General features: G+C 42.2%; 16 non-coding genes across 16 annotated transcripts; all 16 read right to left on the bottom strand.

The window, feature by feature from the left end:
• Window positions 1-3: 3 nt before the first annotated feature.
• Window positions 4-76, bottom strand: TRNAR-ACG (transfer RNA arginine (anticodon ACG)). The gene has a single exon. It is a non-coding gene; the product is annotated as a tRNA-Arg (tRNA).
• Window positions 77-577: 501 nt separating this feature from the next.
• Window positions 578-650, bottom strand: TRNAR-ACG (transfer RNA arginine (anticodon ACG)). Its single transcript has one exon. It is a non-coding gene; the product is annotated as a tRNA-Arg (tRNA).
• A 501-nt stretch (window positions 651-1,151) lies between these two features.
• On the bottom strand, window positions 1,152-1,224 carry TRNAR-ACG (transfer RNA arginine (anticodon ACG)). The gene has a single exon. It is a non-coding gene; the product is annotated as a tRNA-Arg (tRNA).
• Window positions 1,225-2,790: 1,566 nt separating this feature from the next.
• TRNAR-GCG (transfer RNA arginine (anticodon GCG)) lies at window positions 2,791-2,862 on the bottom strand. The gene has a single exon. It is a non-coding gene; the product is annotated as a tRNA-Arg (tRNA).
• Window positions 2,863-2,870: 8 nt separating this feature from the next.
• TRNAC-ACA (transfer RNA cysteine (anticodon ACA)) lies at window positions 2,871-2,943 on the bottom strand. The gene has a single exon. It is a non-coding gene; the product is annotated as a tRNA-Cys (tRNA).
• A 1,658-nt stretch (window positions 2,944-4,601) lies between these two features.
• Window positions 4,602-4,674, bottom strand: TRNAR-ACG (transfer RNA arginine (anticodon ACG)). The gene has a single exon. It is a non-coding gene; the product is annotated as a tRNA-Arg (tRNA).
• Window positions 4,675-6,252: 1,578 nt separating this feature from the next.
• Window positions 6,253-6,324, bottom strand: TRNAH-GUG (transfer RNA histidin (anticodon GUG)). Its single transcript has one exon. It is a non-coding gene; the product is annotated as a tRNA-His (tRNA).
• A 581-nt stretch (window positions 6,325-6,905) lies between these two features.
• On the bottom strand, window positions 6,906-6,978 carry TRNAR-ACG (transfer RNA arginine (anticodon ACG)). The gene has a single exon. It is a non-coding gene; the product is annotated as a tRNA-Arg (tRNA).
• A 1,590-nt stretch (window positions 6,979-8,568) lies between these two features.
• Window positions 8,569-8,640, bottom strand: TRNAH-GUG (transfer RNA histidin (anticodon GUG)). The gene has a single exon. It is a non-coding gene; the product is annotated as a tRNA-His (tRNA).
• A 501-nt stretch (window positions 8,641-9,141) lies between these two features.
• TRNAH-GUG (transfer RNA histidin (anticodon GUG)) lies at window positions 9,142-9,213 on the bottom strand. The gene has a single exon. It is a non-coding gene; the product is annotated as a tRNA-His (tRNA).
• An 8-nt stretch (window positions 9,214-9,221) lies between these two features.
• Window positions 9,222-9,294, bottom strand: TRNAR-ACG (transfer RNA arginine (anticodon ACG)). Its single transcript has one exon. It is a non-coding gene; the product is annotated as a tRNA-Arg (tRNA).
• A 7,269-nt stretch (window positions 9,295-16,563) lies between these two features.
• Window positions 16,564-16,636, bottom strand: TRNAR-ACG (transfer RNA arginine (anticodon ACG)). Its single transcript has one exon. It is a non-coding gene; the product is annotated as a tRNA-Arg (tRNA).
• Window positions 16,637-17,137: 501 nt separating this feature from the next.
• On the bottom strand, window positions 17,138-17,210 carry TRNAH-AUG (transfer RNA histidin (anticodon AUG)). The gene has a single exon. It is a non-coding gene; the product is annotated as a tRNA-His (tRNA).
• A 1,083-nt stretch (window positions 17,211-18,293) lies between these two features.
• On the bottom strand, window positions 18,294-18,366 carry TRNAR-ACG (transfer RNA arginine (anticodon ACG)). The gene has a single exon. It is a non-coding gene; the product is annotated as a tRNA-Arg (tRNA).
• A 501-nt stretch (window positions 18,367-18,867) lies between these two features.
• On the bottom strand, window positions 18,868-18,940 carry TRNAH-AUG (transfer RNA histidin (anticodon AUG)). Its single transcript has one exon. It is a non-coding gene; the product is annotated as a tRNA-His (tRNA).
• A 1,085-nt stretch (window positions 18,941-20,025) lies between these two features.
• TRNAR-ACG (transfer RNA arginine (anticodon ACG)) lies at window positions 20,026-20,098 on the bottom strand. The gene has a single exon. It is a non-coding gene; the product is annotated as a tRNA-Arg (tRNA).
• Between the last annotated feature and the right edge of the window lie 831 nt (window positions 20,099-20,929).

Here is a 20,929-nt window from a genome sequence, read left to right as displayed (position 1 = left end):
AAACGAGCCAGGTAGGAGTCAAACCTACAATCTTCTGATCCGTAGTCAGACGCATTATCCATTGCGCCACTGGCCCAGCTGTCTTATACCACTTTGGAGTGTTCATCATGTTTTTGAACCTGTTTCAAGCTTTGATGGTTGTTGAAGTATATACAGAATCAAATTTTCAGAGTTGACTGTACACTTGCTGCAGGGCTTATTTCCCATAAACATCTCACAAACAATTTTCTTTGTGACAACAAAATAATCTTTTCAGCCTGTGATGAACTTGCTCAGAGTACATTCATTTGAGTTTCCTGTATTCAGGAATTTATGTCAGCTTTCCAGATTTCAAGAAAATGATTCACAAAGAAATGATTCAAAGTATGGAAAGATAGCTTCACAATAAGCAGTAAAGACAAATTGTGCAAGCACATTCAAAGAATCTGCTTAGTTTCTTCAATTGTCCTTACCTTCAATATTGTAAAGAAATGGATGTGTGAGAAATAAAATGAAAATGCCGTGACCCGGATTCGAACCGGGGTTGCTGCGGCAACAACGCAGAGTACTAACCACTATACGATCACGGCAACTTAAACGAGCCAGGTAGGAGTCGAACCTACAATCTTCTGATCCGTAGTCAGACGCGTTATCCATTGCGCCACTGGCCCACCTGTCTTATACCCCTTTGGAGTGTTCATCATGTTTTTGAACCTGTTTCAAGCTTTGATGGTTATTGAAGTATATACAGAATCAAATTTTGAGAGTTGACTGTACACTTGCTGCAGGGCTTATTTCCCATAAACATCTCACAAACAATTTTCTTTGTGACTGCAAAATGATCTTTTCAGCCTGTGATGAACTTGCTCAGAGTCAATTCATTTGAGTTTCCTGTATTCAGGAATTTATGTCAGCTTTCCAGATTTCAAGAAAACGATTCACAAAGAAATGATTCAAAGTATGGAAAGATAGCTTCACAATAAGCAGTAAAGACAAATTGTGCAAGCACATTCAAAGAATCTGCTTAGTTTCTTCAATTGTCCTTACCTTCAATATTGTAAAGAAATGGATGAGTGAGAAATAAAATGAAAATGCCATGACCCGGATTCGAACCGGGGTTGCTGCGGCCACAACGCAGAGTACTAACCACTATACGATCACGACAACTTAAACGAGCCAGGTAGGAGTCGAACCTACAATCTTCTGATCCGTAATCAGACGCGTTATCCATTGCGCCACTGGCCCAGCTGTCTTACACCACTTTGGAGTGTTCATCATGTTTTTGAACCTGTTTCAAGCTTTGATGGTTATTGAAGTATATACAGAATCAAATTTTGAGAGTTGACTGTACACTTGCTGCAGGGCTTATTTCCCATAAACATCTCACAAACAATTTTTTTTGTGACTGCAAAATGATCTTTTCAGCCTGTGATGTACTTGCTCAGAGTCCATTCATTTGAGTTTCCTGTATTCAGGAATTTATGTCAGCTTTCCAGATTTCAAGAAAATGATTCACAAAGAAATGATTCAAAGTATGGAAAGATAGCTTCACAATAAGCAGTAAAGACAAATTGTGCAAGCACATTCAAAGAATCTGCTTAGTTTCTTCAATTGTCCTTACCTTCAATATTGTAAAGAAATGGATGTGTGAGAAATAAAATGAAAATGCCGTGACCCGGGGTTGCTGCGGCCACAACCCAATGTACTAACCAGTATACGATCACGGCAACTTAAACGAGCCAGGTAGGAGTCGAACCTACAATCTGCTGATCCGTAGTCAGATGTTTTATCCATTGCGCCACTGGCCAGCTGTCTTATGCCACTTGGAGTGTTCATCATGTTTTTGAACCTGTTTCAAGCTTTGATGGTTATTCAAGTATATACAGAATCAAATTTTGAGAGTTGACTGTACACTTGCTGCAGGGCTTATTTCCCTTAAACATCTCACAAACAATTTTCTTTGTGACTGCAAAATGATCTTTTCAGCCTGTGATGAACTTGCTCAGAGTCAATTCATTTGAGTTTCCTGTATTCAGGAATTTATGTCAGCTTTCCAGATTTCAAGAAAATGATTCACAAAGAAATGATCAAGAAATGATTCAAAGTATGGAAAGATAGCTTCACAATAAGCAGTAAAGACAAATTGTGCAAGCACATTCAAAGATTATGCTTAGTTTCTTCAATTGTCCTTACCTCCAATATTGTAAAGAAATGGATGTGTGAGAAATAAAATGAAAATGCCGTGACCTGGATTCGAACCGGGGTTGCTGTGGCCACAACGCAGAGTACTAACCACTATACGATCACAGCAACTTAAACGAGCAAGGTAGGAGTCGAACCTACAATCTGCTGATCCGTAGTCAGACGCATTATCTAATGCGCCACTGACCCAGCTGTCTTATGCCACTTGGAGTGTTCATCATGTTTTTGAACCTGTTTTAAGCTTTGATGGTTATTGAAGTATATACAGAATCAAATTTTGAGAGTTGACTGTACACTTGCTGCAGGGCTTATTTCCCATAAACATCTCACAAACAATTCTTTTTGTGACTGCAAAATGATCTTTTCAGCCTGTGATGAACTTGCTCAGAGTCCATTCATTTGAGTTTCCTGTATTCAGGAATTTATGTCAGCTTTCCAGATTTCAAGAAAATGATTCACAAAGAAATGATTCAAAGTATGGAAAGATAGCTTCACAATAAGCAGTAAAGACAAATTGTGCAAGCACATTCAAAGAATCTGCTTAGTTTCTTCAATTGTCCTTACCTTCAATATTGTAAAGAAATGGATGTGTGAGAAATAAAATGAAAATGCCGTGACCCGGATTCGAACCGGGGTTGCTGCGGCCGCAACGCAGAGTACTAACCACTATACGATCACGACAACTTAAACGAGCCAGGTAGGAGTCGAACCTACAATCTTCTGATCTGTAGTCAGACGCGTTATCCATTGCACCACTGGCCCAGCTGACTTATACTACTTTGGAGTGTTCATCATGTTTTTGAACCTGTTTCAAGCTTTGATGGTTGTTGAAGTATATACAGAATCAAATTTTCAGAGTTGACTGTACACTTGCTGCAGGGCTTATTTCCCATAAACATCTCACAAACAATTTTCTTTGTGACTGCAAAATAATCTTTTCAGCCTGTGATGAACTTGCTCAGAGTCCATTCATTTGAGTTTCCTGTATTCAGGAATTTATGTCAGCTTTCCAGATTTCAAGAAAACGATTCACAAAGAAATGATCAAGAAATGATTCAAAGTATGGAAAAATAACTTCACAATAAGCAGTAAAGACAAATTGTGCAAGCACATTCAAAGAATCTGCTTAGTTTCTTCAATTGTCCTTACCTTCAATATTGTAAAGAAATGGATGTGTGAGAAATAAAATGAAAATGCTGTGACCCGGATTCGAACCGGGGTTGCTGCGGCCACAACGCAGAGTACTAACCACTATACGATCACGGCAACTTAAACGAGCCAGTTAGGAGTCGAACATACAATCTGCTGATCCGTAGTCAGACGCGTTATCCATTGCGCCACTGGCCCAGCTGTCTTATGCCACTTGGAGTGTTCATCCTGTTTTTGAACCTGTTTCAAGCTTTGATGGTTATTGAAGTATATACAGAATCAAATTTTGAGAGTTGACTGTACACTTGCTGCAGGGCTTATTTCCCATAAACATCTCACAAACTATTTTTTTTGTGACTGCAAAATGATCTTTTAAGCCTGTGATGAACTTGCTCAGAGTCCATTCATTTGAGTTTCCTGTATTCAGGAATTTATGTCAGCTTTCCAGATTTCAAGAAAATAATTCACAAAGAAATAATTAAAAGTATGGAAAGATAGCTTCACAATAAGCAGTAAAGACAAATTGTGCAAGCACATTCAAAGAATCTGCTTAGTTTCTTCAATTGTCCTTACCTTCAATATTGTAAAGAAATGGATGTGTGAGAAATAAAATGAAAATGCCGTGACCCGGATTCGAACCGGGGTTGCTGCAGCCACAACGCAGAGTACTAACCGCTATACGATCACGGCAACTTAAACGAGCCAGGTAGGAGTCGAACATACAATCTGCTGATCCGTAGTCAGACGCGTTATTCATTACGCCACTGGCCCAGCTGTCTTATGCCACTTGGAGTGTTCATCCTGTTTTTGAACCTGTTTCAAGCTTTGATGGTTATTGAAGTATATACAGAATCAAATTTTGAGAGTTGACTGTACACTTGCTGCAGGGCTTATTTCCCATAAACATCTCACAAACAATTTTTTTTGTGACTGCAAAATGATCTTTTCAGCCTGTGATGAACTTGCTCAGAGTCCATTCATTTGAGTTTCCTGTATTGAGGAATTTATGTCAGCTTTCCAGATTTCAAGAAAATGATTCACAAAGAAATGATTCAAAGTATGGAAAGATAGCTTCACAATAAGCAGTAAAGACAAATTGTGCAAGTACATTCAAAGAATCTGCTTAGTTTCTTCAATTGTCCTTACCTTCAATATTGTAAAGAAATGGATGTGTGAGAAATAAAATGAAAATTCCGTGACCCGGATTCGAACCGGGGTTGCTGCGGCCACAACGCAGAGTACTAACCACTATACGATCACGGCAACTTAAACGAGCCAGGTAGGAGTCGAACCTACAATCTTCTGATCCGTAGTCAGACGCGTTATCCATTGCGCCACTGGCCCAGGTGTCTTATATCACTTTGGAGTGTTCATCATGTTTTTGAACCTGTTTCAAGCTTTGATGGTTGTTGAAGTATATACAGAATCAAATTTTTAGAGTTGACTGTACACTTGCTGCAGGGCTTATTTCCCATAAACATCTCACAAACAATTTTCTTTGTGACTGCAAAATAATCTTTTCATCCTGTGATGAACTTGCTCAGAGTCCATTCATTTGAGTTTCCTGTATTCAGGAATTTATGTCAGCTTTCCAGATTTCAAGAAAACGATTCACAAAGAAATGATCAAGAAATGATTCAAAGTATGGAAAGATAGCTTCACAATAAGCAGTAAAGACAAATTGTGCAAGCACATTCAAAGAATCTGCTTAGTTTCTTCAATTGTCCTTACCTTCAATATTGTAAAGAAATGGATGTGTGAGAAATAAAATTAAAATGCCATCACCCGGATTCGAACCGGGGTTGCTGCGGCCACAACGCAGAGTACTAACCACTATACGATCACGGCAACTTAAACGAGCCAGCTAGGAGTCGAACATACAATCTGCTGATCCATAGTCAGACGCGTTATTCATTGCGCCACTGGCCCAGCTGTCTTATGCCACTTGGAGTGTTCATCATGTTTTTGAACCTGTTTCAAGCTTTGATGGTTATTGAAGTATATACAGAATCAAATTTTGAGAGTTGACTGTACACTTGCTGCAGGGCTTATTTCCCATAAACATCTCACAAACAATTTTTTTTGTGACTGCAAAATGATCTTTTCAGCCTGTGATGAACTTGCTCAGAGTCCATTCATTTGAGTTTCCTGTATTCAGGAATTTATGTCAGCTTTCCAGATTTCAAGAAAATGATTCACAAAGAAATGATTCAAAGTATGGAAAGATAGCTTCACAATAAGCAGTAAAGACAAATTGTGCAAGTACATTCAAAGAATCTGCTTAGTTTCTTCAATTGTCCTTACCTTCAATATTGTAAAGAAATGGATGTGTGAGAAATAAAATGAAAATGCCGTGACCCGGATTCGAACAGGGGTTGCTGCGGCCACAACGCAGAGTACTAACCGCTATACGATCACGGCAACTTAAACGAGCCAGGTAGGAGTCGAACATACAATCTGCTGATCCGTAGTCAGACGCGTTATTCATTACGCCACTGGCCCAGCTGTCTTAAGCCACTTGGAGTGTTCATCCTGTTTTTGAACCTGTTTCAAGCTTTGATGGTTATTGAAGTATATACAGAATCAAATTTTGAGAGTTGACTGCACACTTGCTGCAGGGCTTATTTCCCATAAACATCTCACAAACAATTTTTTTTGTGACTGCAAAATGATCTTTTCAGCCTGCGATGAACTTGCTCAGAGTCCATTCATTTGAGTTTCCTGTATTGAGGAATTTATGTCAGCTTTCCAGATTTCAAGAAAATGATTCACAAAGAAATGATTCAAAGTATGGAAAGATAGCTTCACAATAAGCAGTAAAGACAAATTGTGCAAGTACATTCAAAGAATCTGCTTAGTTTCTTCAATTGTCCTTACCTTCAATATTGTAAAGAAATGGATGTGTGAGAAATAAAATGAAAATGCCGTGACCCGGATTCGAACCGGGGTTGCTGCGGCCACAACGCAGAGTACTAACCGCTATACGATCACGGCAACTTAAACGAGCCAGGTAGGAGTCGAACATACAATCTGCTGATCCGTAGTCAGACGCGTTATTCATTATGCCACTGGCCCAGCTGTCTTATGCCACTTGGAGTGTTCATCCTGTTTTTGAACCTGTTTCAAGCTTTGATGGTTATTGAAGTATATACAGAATCAAATTTTGAGAGTTGACTGTACACTTGCTGCAGGGCTTATTTCCCATAAACATCTCACAAACAATTTTTTTTGTGACTGCAAAATGATCTTTTCAGCCTGTGATGAACTTGCTCAGAGTCCATTCATTTGAGTTTCCTGTATTGAGGAATTTATGTCAGCTTTCCAGATTTCAAGAAAATGATTCACAAAGAAATGATTTAAAGTATGGAAAGATAGCTTCACAATAAGCAGTAAAGACAAATTGTGCAAGTACATTCAAAGAATCTGCTTAGTTTCTTCAATTGTCCTTACCTTCAATATTGTAAAGAAATGGATGTGTGAGAAATAAAATGAAAATGCCGTGACCCGGATTCGAACCGGGGATGGTGCGGCCACAACGCAGAGTACTAACCACTATACGATCACGGCAACTTAAACGAGCCAGGTAGGAGTCGAACCTACAATCTTCTGATCCGTAGTCAGACGCGTTATCCATTGCGCCACTGGCCCAGGTGTCTTATATCACTTTGGAGTGTTCATCATGTTTTTGAACCTGTTTCAAGCTTTGATGGTTGTTGAAGTATATACAGAATCAAATTTTTAGAGTTGACTGTACACTTGCTGCAGGGCTTATTTCCCATAAACATCTCACAAACAATTTTCTTTGTGACTGCAAAATAATCTTTTCATCCTGTGATGAACTTGCTCAGAGTCCATTCATTTGAGTTTCCTGTATTCAGGAATTTATGTCAGCTTTCCAGATTTCAAGAAAACGATTCACAAAGAAATGATCAAGAAATGATTCAAAGTATGGAAAGATAGCTTCACAATAAGCAGTAAAGACAAATTGTGCAAGCACATTCAAAGAATCTGCTTAGTTTCTTCAATTGTCCTTACCTTCAATATTGTAAAGAAATGGATGTGTGAGAAATAAAATTAAAATGCCATCACCCGGATTCGAACCGGGGTTGCTGCGGCCACAACGCAGAGTACTAACCACTATACGATCACGGCAACTTAAACGAGCCAGGTAGGAGTCGAACATACAATCTGCTGATCCGTAGTCAGACGCGTTATTCATTGCGCCACTGGCCCAGCTGTCTTATGCCACTTGGAGTGTTCATCCTGTTTTTGAACCTGTTTCAAGCTTTGATGGTTATTGAAGTATATACAGAATCAAATTTTGAGAGTTGACTGTACACTTGCTGCAGGGCTTATTTCCCATAAACATCTCACAAACAATTTTTTTTGTGACTGCAAAATGATCTTTTCAGCCTGTGATGAACTTGCTCAGAGTCCATTCATTTGAGTTTCCTGTATTCAGGAATTTATGTCAGCTTTCCAGATTTCAAGAAAATGATTCACAAAGAAATGATTCAAAGTATGGAAAGATAGCTTCACAATAAGCAGTAAAGACAAATTGTGCAAGCACATTCAAAGAATCTGCTTAGTTTCTTCAATTGTCCTTACCTTCAATATTGTAAAGAAATGGATGTGTGAGAAATAAAATGAAAATGCCGTGACACGGCTTCGAACCAGGGTTGCTGCGGCCACAACGCAGAGTACTAACCACTATACGATCACGGCAACTTAAACGAGCCAGCTAGGAATCGAACCTACAATCTTCTGATCTGTAGTCAGACGCGTTATCCATTGCACCACTAGCCCAGCTGTCTTATACCACTTTGGAGTGTTCATCATGTTTTTGAACCCATATCAAGCTTTGATGGTTGTTGAAGTATATACAGAATCAAATTTTCAGAGTTGACTGTACACTTGCTGCAGGGCTTATTTCCCATAAACATCTCACAAACAATTTTCTTTGTGACTGCAAAATAATCTTTTCAGCCTGTGATGAACTTGCTCAGAGTCCATTCATTTGAGTTTCCTGTATTCAGGAATTTATGTCAGCTTTCCAGATTTCAAGAAAACGATTCACAAAGAAATGATCAAGAAATGATTCAAAGTATGGAAAAATAGCTTCACAATAAGCAGTAAAGACAAATTGTGCAAGCACATTCAAAGAATCTGCTTAGTTTCTTCAATTGTCCTTACCTTCAATATTGTAAAGAAATGGATGTGTGAGAAATAAAATGAAAATGCCGTGACCCGGATTCGAACCGGGGTTGCTGCGGCCACAACGCAGAGTACTAACCACTATACGATCACGGCAACTTAAACGAGCCAGGTAGGAGTCGAACATACAATCTGCTGATCTGTAGTCAGACGCGTTATCCATTGCGCCACTGGCCCAGCTGTCTTATACCACTTGGAGTGTTCATCCTGTTTTTGAACCTGTTTCAAGCTTTGATGGTTATTGAAGTATATACAGAATCAAATTTTGAGAGTTGACTGTACACTTGCTGCAGGGCTTATTTCCCATAAACATCTCACAAACAATTTTTTTTGTGACTGCAAAATGATCTTTTAAGCCTGTGATGAACTTGCTCAGAGTCCATTCATTTGAGTTTCCTGTATTCAGGAATTTATGTCAGCTTTCCAGATTTCAAGAAAATGATTCACAAAGAAATGATTCAAAGTATGGAAAGATAGCTTCACAATAAGCAGTAAAGACAAATTGTGCAAGCACATTCAAAGAATCTGCTTAGTTTCTTCAATTGTCCTTACCTTCAATATTGTAAAGAAATGGATGTGTGAGAAATAAAATGAAAATGCCGTGACCCGGATTCGAACCGGGGTTGCTGCGGCCACAACGCAGAGTACTAACCACTATACGATCACGACAACTTAAACGAGCCAGGTAGGAGTCGAACCTACAATCTTCTGATCCGTAGTCAGACGCGTTATCCATTGCGCCACTGGCCCAGCTGTCTTATACCACTTTGGAGTGTTCATCATGTTTTTGAACCTGTTTCAAGCTTTGATGGTTGTTGAAGTATATACAGAATCAAATTTTCAGAGTTGACTGTACACTTGCTGCAGGGCTTATTTCCCATAAACATCTCACAAACAATTTTCTTTGTGACTACAAAATAATCTTTTCAGCCTGTGATGAACTTGCTCAGAGTCCATTCATTTGAGTTTCCTGTATTCAGGAATTTATGTCAGCTTTCCAGATTTCAAGAAAGTGATTCACAAAGAAATGATCAAGAAATGATTCAAAGTATGGAAAGATAGCTTCACAATAAGCAGTAAAGACAAATTGTGCAAGCACATTCAAAGAATCTGCTTAGTTTCTTCAATTGTCCTTACCTTCAATATTGTAAAGAAATGGATGTGTGAGAAATAAAATGAAAATGCCGTCACCCAGATTCGAACCAGGGTTGCTGCGGCCACAACGCAGAGTACTAACCACTATACGATCAAGGCAACTTAAACGAGCCAGCTAGGAGTCGAACCTACAATCTGCTGATCCGTAGTCAGACGCGTTATCCAATGCGCCACTGGCCCAGCTGTCTTATGCCACTTGGAGTGTTCATCATGTTTTTGAACCTGTTTTAAGCTTTGATGGTTATTGAAGTATATACAGAATCAAATTTTGAGAGTTGACTGTACACTTGCTGCAGGGCTTATTTCCCATAAACATCTCACAAACAATTCTTTTTGTGACTGCAAAATGATTGTCAGATTGTGTTTGGGCTGTGTCCCCGGAGGGGGCGCTAGTGGGTCAGTGGAGGTAGATGGGAGAAAACGAGGAGGCTGGATAACGTTCCTGCGCATGAGCGCAATGGTATTTTATTTGGCAGATGATATAATACAGAATGGTAGCAGAAACAATAATAACAGATGAATAAAGTCAATCACTCAGTATGATAACTGAAAGTCTATGGCAATGGATGACAGATGACTTGAGAAAATAATATCCGGTAAAATATAAACAGAAGAACAAGTGCTTGTGAAATGGTTCTGGTTTGGAAACCAGTGCAGGTTTTAACACAGGAAACTTAGGCAGCAAGGTGGAAATGGCAAACCTGAGCAGAGGCAGGAGTCTGACTTCACAGTGCAGGTGATGAGGCACTGGCAGCAGCAAGCTGTATCACAGGTGGAGGAATGAAACACACCTGGAGTCAGTCTTCAACTGCAGGCTGAAGCACACAAGGTGGTGATGAGTGTGAAGCCTTGTTTGCAGGTTGCAGGTATTGCTGGGCCTTGAAGTTCCACGGAGCTGTGCAGAGTAACCAGGAGTACAAGTTCTTAACAGAGAACCAGGAACACAGGAGGAACAGGAACAGATCCTTTCACATGGGTCGCTGGAGTGACACAAAGTCCAGGATGCCTGCAGACTGATCCTGCAGTCTCTTATGTACCCCATGGTGCACAGGGATTGGGTGAGTGAAGGAAAGTGGGTGCGGCCAAGCACCGGATTGGCCGCAGTATACTGGCTGTTTGCAGACTGTCATGGCGGCGCCCACGCCGCGGCCTAGCGGGGACGCGGCGCGCTACACGCCCGCTGTCTCAGGAGTGTTCCCAGGCCCTTGATGATGTCCCATGGCAGGGGCATAGGTGACAGGTGACCGCAGGGAGCCAGGACGGAGTCCGCAGCGGCGGACGGATGTCAGCCTGGTAAGTCGATTCCTGACAGTACCCCCTCCTTTAGGGGTGGACACCGAACACCCACGTGGCTTGGAGGGATGAGTGCTGTGGAAGACACGGACCAACCTAGGAGCATGGACATCGGACGAATTCACCCAACTTCTCTCCTCTGGGCCATAACCGGACCAATCGACCAGGTACTGGAGACGTCCATACCGGCAACGGGAGTCCAGAATTTTGTTGATCTCGAATTCCACGCCCCGCTGAGTTCGAACCTTGGGACCTACTGGAAGAGTATTCTGAAAGCGGTTTAGGACTAGAGGTCTGAGGAGAGAAACATGAAAAGCGTTAGGTATACGAAGGGAAGATGGTAACTTCAATTTGTAGGCCACTGGGTTGATGACTCTTTCGACAGGGTAAGGACCAATGAAGCGTGGTGCAAACTTCATGGATGGGACCCTGAGACGGAGGTTACGGGTTGATAGCCAAACCTTGTCCCCAGGTTTCAAATGAGGAACCGCACGTCTCTTGCGGTCGGCAAAGACCTTGTACCGACTGGAGGCCTTTTTGAGAGAAACGTGAATTTTTCTCCAAATAGATGAAAACTGAGTCAGAGCAGTAGTGGCAGCAGGAACATCCATATGAGGGAGTTCTTGGAAATCAGGTACACGGGGATGTTGCCCATATACTGCAAAGAATGGTGTCGTTTCAGTAGCAGTATGGTATCGGAAGTTGTGGGCAAACTCGGCCCATGGGAGCAGATCGAACCAGTCATCCTGGGAAGATGAAACATAAAATCTTAAAAAAGTCTCAAGTTCTTGATTAACCCTCTCTGTCTGCCCATTCGTCTGAGGATGGTATGATGACGAAAACTTCAGTTTGACCTGCATGGCAGAACAGAGGGCCCTCCAAAACCTCGCTACAAACTGTACCCCCCGGTCAGATATTATTTCTGAGGGTAAACCATGTAAGCGGAAAATCTCCCGTAGGAAGATTTGGGCAAGTTTCGGGGCAGAAGGGAGACCCTGGAGAGGAACAAAATGAGCCATCTTGGTGAATCTGTCCACTACAACCCAAATGGTATTATGTCCTTGAGAAGGAGGAAGGTCGGTGATAAAATCCATGGACAGGTGTGACCAGGGACGACTAGGGACAGACAATGGTTGTAACTGACCTGCTGGAGACTGACGAGGAGTCTTGTGCTGCACACATTTAGGACAGGATGCCACGAAATCCTGGATGTCCATTTTCATCTTTGGCCACCAATATGTCGCAGAAAGGAACTTGAAGGTCTTCAGGACACCAGGATGACCAGTGAACTTGGATTGATGGGCCCAAGATAGCAACTTGGGACGGAGTTCTGGGGAAACAAAAGTCTTACCAGGAGGAGGAGCTGGGGAGACTTGAGATGCAGCGAAAACCACGGGACTCAAGATGGAATGTGGCACTGAGTCAGATGTTCCTTCTTCAGATTCCATGGATCGGGATAACGCGTCGGCTTTCACATTCTGCGAACCTGGGCGGAAATGAAGCTTGAAATTAAAACGTGAGAAAAACATAGCCCACCTGGACTGGCGAGGGTTAAGGCACTGAGCTGCCTTTAAATATAGCAGGTTCTTATGATCCGTGTAGATGTTAAACGGATGTTTGGCCCCTTCTAGGAGATATCTCCATTCCTCGAGAGCCAGCTTGATCGCCAGTAGTTCTTGATCTCCCACGGAGTAGTTAGCTTCTGCAGGAAGAAACTTGCGAGAATAAAATCCACAAGGGTGGACTTTCCCATCGGATCCCTTCTGGGAGAGAACAGCTCCAACCCCAACTGTAGAGGCATCTACCTCCAACTCGAACGGTCTGTTGACATCTGGCTGAGACAGCACTGGAGCAGACATAAAGGCTAGCTTGATCTTCTGGAAGGCTGCCAAGGCTTCTTCTGACCAGTTGGAATGGTCTGCCCCTTTCCGAGTCAGGTTGGTAATAGGAGCGATGAGAGTGGAGAATCCTCGAATAAATTTTCTATAGTAGTTGGCGAAACCCAGGAATCGCTGGATAGACTTGAGAGAATTTGGAATGGACCAATTGGCAATAGCTTCCAATTTTGTCGGGTCCATCTGAAGATCCGATCCGGAAATTATATAACCCAGGAAGGGTATAGAGGGAACTTCAAAGGTGCATTTAGATAGTTTCCCGTAGAGCCGGTTCTCACGAAGACGTCGGAGAACTTCACAGACTTGTAGACGATGAGATGGAAGGTCTTGGGAGAAGATAAGGATATCATCTAAGTAAACAACGAGGTACTTATACAGGACATCACGAAAGATTTCGTTCACAAAGTGTTGGAACACTGCTGGAGCATTACTCAACCCAAATGGCATTACCAGGTATTCATAATGGCCATCTCGAGTGTTGAAAGCTGTCTTCCACTCGTCACCACTCCGGATTCTGATGAGATTATAGGCACCGCGGAGATCTAACTTGGTGAAGATGCGGGCTCCTTTAACTCTGTCAAATAATTCGGTAATGAGTGGTAATGGATAACTATTCTTGATGGTAATGTCATTGAGACCCCGATAGTCAATGCATGGACGCAGTCCTCCATCCTTCTTTTTAACAAAGAAGAAACCTGCACCAGCGGGTGATGATGACGGACGGATGAATCCCTTCTGAAGATTCTCTCTGATGTAAACACTCATCGCCTCAGTTTCAGGAACAGACAACGGGTAGGTGCGCCCCCTAGGTGGCTTCTTGCCAGGAAGGAGATCGATGGGACAATCCCATTCCCTATGGGGCGGCAGGATATCAGCAGCCTTTTCACAGAAGACGTCTGAGAAGTCTTGATAAGCTGCTGGGAGACTTGACTGTGTCTTAACTTCGGTAGACTTTATGGGACACACTTGGGCTAAGCAGGATTGATGACAATGTGAACCCCATGAGGTAAGCTGCAACGTTGACCAGTCAAACTGTGGATTATGTAGCTGGAGCCAGGGCATGCCCAAGACAAACTCCTGGGTGGCTTGAGGGATGACCAGGAACTTAATCAGTTCAGAATGGAGAAATCCAACTCCCAGAACCACTGGGGCAGTTTGATGAGAAATGTTCCCCTTGGAGATTCGACTACCATCCACAGCAGTAATGTAAACTGGACAAGAAAGTTCACAGGTAGATAGGCAAAATTTATTTACCGCAGCTTGGGTGATAAAGTTTCCTGCAGCACCGCAGTCCACTAATGCTGACGCAGACTGGAGCCCAACTGGAGTCTCTAGCGTCACTGGAAGGATGAGGTCTTGTTGAGAAGGAGCTTGACTGAAAGATCCTAACTTGACTCCTCCCTTACAAGTTAGGATCTGGCGTTTCCCGAACGCACCGTGCAGGAGTTAATCTGATGGCCCGCAGCAGCACAGTATAGGCAAAGTCTCTCACGTATTCTTCTTGCCCGCTCTTCAGGAGTTAGGCGGGACCTATTTATCTGCATAGGCTCGTCAGAAGAGGGAGACTGGAACTGTACAGAAGGTATGAACCTTAATCTGCGTGGCTCACTCCGAGCGCGTTCATTATTGCGTTCGCGGATGCGAGAGTCCAACTTAATGCACAGGGAGATCAAATCAGACAGTTGAACAGGAATGTCACGGGTCGCCAGTTCATCCTTGATCCGATCCGAGAGTCCGTGCCAGAAAGCTGCTACCAGAGCTTGGTTGTTCCACTGAATTTCTGCAGCCAACGTCTGGAACTGGATGACATATTGTCCCATGCTTCGGGTACCTTGACGAAGTTGGATCAGGTCTGCCGAAGCTGATGTTGCACGACCAGGCTCGTCAAAGATCCGTCTGAAGGTTGACACGAAGTCTGTGTAGTTGTTAATCAGAGGGTCAGCACGTTCCCACAGAGGAGACACCCAACTCAGAGCAGATCCAGAGAGTAAGGAGATGATGTAGGCAACCTTGGATCTTGGCGTGGGGAAATTATGTGGCAATAACTCAAACTGTATTTCACATTGGTTGAGAAACCCGCGACATAACTTTGGACTGCCATCATACTTGCTCGGCACGGGCAGGTGCAGACGTGACACTGGAGCTGATGCAGCCGGCATAGAAGAACTCACAGCACTGGCAGGTGCTGGAGTAACAGGAACAGTAGGAGAGAGTACACTAGGCAGGGATTGCTGTAGTGTATCTAATCGGGAGGACATCCCTTGCAGGAATTGAAGCATCTGCTGCTGCGCAACCTCTTGACCATCCAGACGGGAGACCAGATTTTGCAAGGCCTCTGACCCCACACTCCGTCCACCATCCGAGTCCATCGATCCTGGACTTACTGTCAGATTGTGTTTGGGCTGTGTCCCCGGAGGGGGCGCTAGTGGGTCAGTGGAGGTAGATGGGAGAAAACGAGGAGGCTGGATAACGTTCCTGCGCATGAGCGCAATGGTATTTTATTTGGCAGATGATATAATACAGAATGGTAGCAGAAACAATAATAACAGATGAATAAAGTCAATCACTCAGTATGATAACTGAAAGTCTATGGCAATGGATGACAGATGACTTGAGAAAATAATATCCGGTAAAATATAAACAGAAGAACAAGTGCTTGTGAAATGGTTCTGGTTTGGAAACCAGTGCAGGTTTTAACACAGGAAACTTAGGCAGCAAGGTGGAAATGGCAAACCTGAGCAGAGGCAGGAGTCTGACTTCACAGTGCAGGTGATGAGGCACTGGCAGCAGCAAGCTGTATCACAGGTGGAGGAATGAAACACACCTGGAGTCAGTCTTCAACTGCAGGCTGAAGCACACAAGGTGGTGATGAGTGTGAAGCCTTGTTTGCAGGTTGCAGGTATTGCTGGGCCTTGAAGTTCCACGGAGCTGTGCAGAGTAACCAGGAGTACAAGTTCTTAACAGAGAACCAGGAACACAGGAGGAACAGGAACAGATCCTTTCACATGGGTCGCTGGAGTGACACAAAGTCCAGGATGCCTGCAGACTGATCCTGCAGTCTCTTATGTACCCCATGGTGCACAGGGATTGGGTGAGTGAAGGAAAGTGGGTGCGGCCAAGCACCGGATTGGCCGCAGTATACTGGCTGTTTGCAGACTGTCATGGCGGCGCCCACGCCGCGGCCTAGCGGGGACGCGGCGCGCTACACGCCCGCTGTCTCAGGAGTGTTCCCAGGCCCTTGATGATGTCCCATGGCAGGGGCATAGGTGACAGGTGACCGCAGGGAGCCAGGACGGAGTCCGCAGCGGCGGACGGATGTCAGCCTGGTAAGTCGATTCCTGACAATGATCTTTTCAGCCTGTGATGAACTTGCTCAGAGTCCATTCATTTGAGTTTCCTGTATTCAGGAATTTATGTCAGCTTTCCAGATTTCAAGAAAATTATTCACAAAGAAATGATTCAAAGTATGGAAAGATAGCTTCACAATAAGCAGTAAAGACAAATTGTGCAAGCACATTCAAAGAATCTGCTTAGTTTCTTCAATTGTCCTTACCTTCAATATTGTAAAGAAATGGATGTGAGAAATAAAATGAAAATGCCGTGACACAGCTTCGAACCAGGGTTGCTGCAGCCACAACGCAGAGTACTAACCACTATACGATCACGGCAACTTAAACGAGCCAGGTAGGAGTCGAACCTACAATCTTCTGATCCGTAGTAAGATGCGTTATCCATTGCGCCACTGGCCCAGCTGTCTTATGCCACTTTGGAGTGTTCATCATGTTTTTGAACCTGTTTCAAGCTTTGATGGTTATTGAAGTATATACAGAATCAAATTTTGAGAGTTGACTGTACACTTGCTGCAGGGCTTATTTCCCATAAACATCTCACAAACAATTTTTTTTGTGACTGCAAAATGATCTTTTCAGCCTGTGATGAACTTGCTCAGAGTCTATTCATTTGAGTTTCCTGTATTCAGGAATTTATGTCAGCTTTCCAGATTTCAAGAAAATGATTCACAAAGAAATGATTCAAAGTATGGAAAGATAGCTTCACAATAAGCAGTAAAGACAAATTGTGCAAGCACATTCAAAGAATCTGCTTAGTTTCTTCAATTGTCCTTACCTTCAATATTGTAAAGAAATGGATGTGTGAGAAATAAAATGAAAATGCCGTGACACTGCTTCGAACCAGGGTTGCTGCGGCTACAACGCAGAGTACTAACCACTATACGATCACGGCAACTTAAACGAGCCAGGTAGGAGTCGAACCTACAATCTTCTGATCCATAGTCAGACGCGTTATCCATTGCGCCACTGGCCCAGGTGTCTTATATCACTTTGGAGTGTTCATCATGTTTTTGAACCTGTTTCAAGCTTTGATGGTTGTTGAAGTATATACAGAATCAAATTTTTAGAGTTGACTGTACACTTGCTGCAGGGCTTATTTCCCATAAACATCTCACAAACAATTTTCTTTGTGACTGCAAAATAATCTTTTCATCCTGTGATGAACTTGCTCAGAGTCCATTCATTTGAGTTTCCTGTATTCAGGAATTTATGTCAGCTTTCCAGATTTCAAGAAAACGATTCACAAAGAAATGATCAAGAAATGATTCAAAGTATGGAAAGATAGCTTCACAATAAGCAGTAAAGACAAATTGTGCAAGCACATTCAAAGAATCTGCTTAGTTTCTTCAATTGTCCTTACCTTCAATATTGTAAAGAAATGGATGTGTGAGAAATAAAATTAAAATGCCATCACCCGGATTCGAACCTGGGTTGCTGCGGCCACAACACAGAGTACTAACCACTATACGATCACGGCAACTTAAACGAGCCAGGTAGGAGTCGAACATACAATCTGCTGATCCGTAGTCAGACGCGTTATTCATTGCGCCACTGGCCCAGCTGTCTTATGCCACTTGGAGTGTTCATCCTGTTTTTGAACCTGTTTCAAGCTTTGATGGTTATTGAAGTATATACAGAATCAAATTTTGAGAGTTGACTGTACACTTGCTGCAGGGCTTATTTCCCATAAACATCTCACAAACAATTTTTTTTGTGACTGCAAAATGATCTTTTCAGCCTGTGATGAACTTGCTCAGAGTCCATTCATTTGAGTTTCCTGTATTCAGGAATTTATGTCAGCTTTCCAGATTTCAAGAAAATGATTCACAAAGAAATGATTCAAAGTATGGAAAGATAGCTTCACAATAAGCAGTAAAGACAAATTGTGCAAGCACATTCAAAGAATCTGCTTAGTTTCTTCAATTGTCCTTACCTTCAATATTGTAAAGAAATGGATGTGAGAAATAAAATGAAAATGCCGTGACACAGCTTCGAACCAGGGTTGCTGCAGCCACAACGCAGAGTACTAACCACTATACGATCACGGCAACTTAAACGAGCCAGGTAGGAGTCGAACCTACAATCTTCTGATCCGTAGTAAGATGCGTTATCCATTGCGCCACTGGCCCAGCTGTCTTATGCCACTTTGGAGTGTTCATCATGTTTTTGAACCTGTTTCAAGCTTTGATGGTTATTGAAGTATATACAGAATCAAATTTTGAGAGTTGACTGTACACTTGCTGCAGGGCTTATTTCCCATAAACATCTCACAAACAATTTTTTTTGTGACTGCAAAATGATCTTTTCAGCCTGTGATGAACTTGCTCAGAGTCTATTCATTTGAGTTTCCTGTATTCAGGAATTTATGTCAGCTTTCCAGATTTCAAGAAAATGATTCACAAAGAAATGATTCAAAGTATGGAAAGATAGCTTCACAATAAGCAGTAAAGACAAATTGTGCAAGCACATTCAAAGAATCTGCTTAGTTTCTTCAATTGTCCTTACCTTCAATATTGTAAAGAAATGGATGTGTGAGAAATAAAATGAAAATGCCGTGACACTGCTTCGAACCAGGGTTGCTGCGGCTACAACGCAGAGTACTAACCACTATACGATCACGGCAACTTAAACGAGCCAGGTAGGAGTCGAACCTACAATCTTCTGATCCATAGTCAGACGCGTTATCCATTGCGCCACTGGCCCAGGTGTCTTATATCACTTTGGAGTGTTCATCATGTTTTTGAACCTGTTTCAAGCTTTGATGGTTGTTGAAGTATATACAGAATCAAATTTTTAGAGTTGACTGTACACTTGCTGCAGGGCTTATTTCCCATAAACATCTCACAAACAATTTTCTTTGTGACTGCAAAATAATCTTTTCATCCTGTGATGAACTTGCTCAGAGTCCATTCATTTGAGTTTCCTGTATTCAGGAATTTATGTCAGCTTTCCAGATTTCAAGAAAACGATTCACAAAGAAATGATCAAGAAATGATTCAAAGTATGGAAAGATAGCTTCACAATAAGCAGTAAAGACAAATTGTGCAAGCACATTCAAAGAATCTGCTTAGTTTCTTCAATTGTCCTTACCTTCAATATTGTAAAGAAATGGATGTGTGAGAAATAAAATTAAAATGCCATCACCCGGATTCGAACCTGGGTTGCTGCGGCCACAACGCAGAGTACTAACCACTATACGATCACGGCAACTTAAACGAGCCAGGTAGGAGTCGAACATACAATCTGCTGATCCGTAGTCAGACGCGTTATTCATTGCTCCACTGGCCCAGCTGTCTTATGCCACTTGGAGTGTTCATCCTGTTTTTGAACCTGTTTCAAGCTTTGATGGTTATTGAAGTATATACAGAATCAAATTTTGAGAGTTGACTGTACACTTGCTGCAGGGCTTATTTCCCATAAACATCTCACAAACAATTTTTTTTGTGACTGCAAAATGATCTTTTCAGCCTGTGATGAACTTGCTCAGAGTCCATTCATTTGAGTTTCCTGTATTCAGGAATTTATGTCAGCTTTCCAGATTTCAAGAAAATGATTCACAAAGAAATGATTCAAAGTATGGAAAGATAGCTTCACAATAAGCAGTAAAGACAAATTGTGCAAGCACATTCAAAGAATCTGCTTAGTTTCTTCAATTGTCCTTACCTTCAATATTGTAAAGAAATGGATGTGTGAGAAATAAAATGAAAATGCCGTGACCCAGATTCGAACCGGGGTTGCTGCGGCCACAACGCAGAGTACTAACCACTATACGATCACGACAACTTAAACGAGCCAGGTAGGAGTCGAACCTACAATCTTCTGATCCGTAGTCAGACGCGTTATCCATTGCGCCACTGGCCCAGCTGTCTTATACCACTTTGGAGTGTTCATCATGTTTTTGAACCTGTTTCAAGCTTTGATGGTTGTTGAAGTATATACAGAATCAAATTTTCAGAGTTGACTGTACACTTGCTGCAGGGCTTATTTCCCATAAACATCTCACAAACAATTTTCTTTGTGACTACAAAATAATCTTTTCAGCCTGTGATGAACTTGCTCAGAGTCCATTCATTTGAGTTTCCTGTATTCAGGAATTTATGTCAGCTTTCCAGATTTCAAGAAAGTGATTCACAAAGAAATGATCAAGAAATGATTCAAAGTATGGAAAGATAGCTTCACAATAAGCAGTAAAGACAAATTGTGCAAGCACATTCAAAGAATCTGCTTAGTTTCTTCAATTGTCCTTACCTTCAATATTGTAAAGAAATGGATGTGTGAGAAATAAAATGAAAATGCCGTCACCCGGATTCGAACCAGGGTTGCTGCGGCCACAACGCAGAGTACTAACCACTATACGATCAAGGCAACTTAAACGAGCCAGCTAGGAGTCGAACCTACAATCTGCTGATCCGTAGTCAGACGCGTTATCCAATGCGCCACTGGCCCAGCTGTCTTATGCCACTTGGAGTGTTCATCATGTTTTTGAACCTGTTTTAAGCTTTGATGGTTATTGAAGTATATACAGAATCAAATTTTGAGAGTTGACTGTACACTTGCTGCAGGGCTTATTTCCCATAAACATCTCACAAACAATTCTTTTTGTGACTGCAAAATGATCTTTTCAGCCTGTGATGAACTTGCTCAGAGTCCATTCATTTGAGTTTCCTGTATTCAGGAATTTATGTCAGCTTT

The sequence above is a fragment of the Pseudophryne corroboree genome, chromosome 6, assembly GCF_028390025.1.
Source record: "Pseudophryne corroboree isolate aPseCor3 chromosome 6, aPseCor3.hap2, whole genome shotgun sequence".
Taxonomy (NCBI): Eukaryota; Metazoa; Chordata; class Amphibia; order Anura; family Myobatrachidae; genus Pseudophryne; species Pseudophryne corroboree.
The sequence above is the reverse complement of the archived record's forward strand: the minus strand, read 5'-3'. Positions and strand labels throughout refer to the sequence as shown.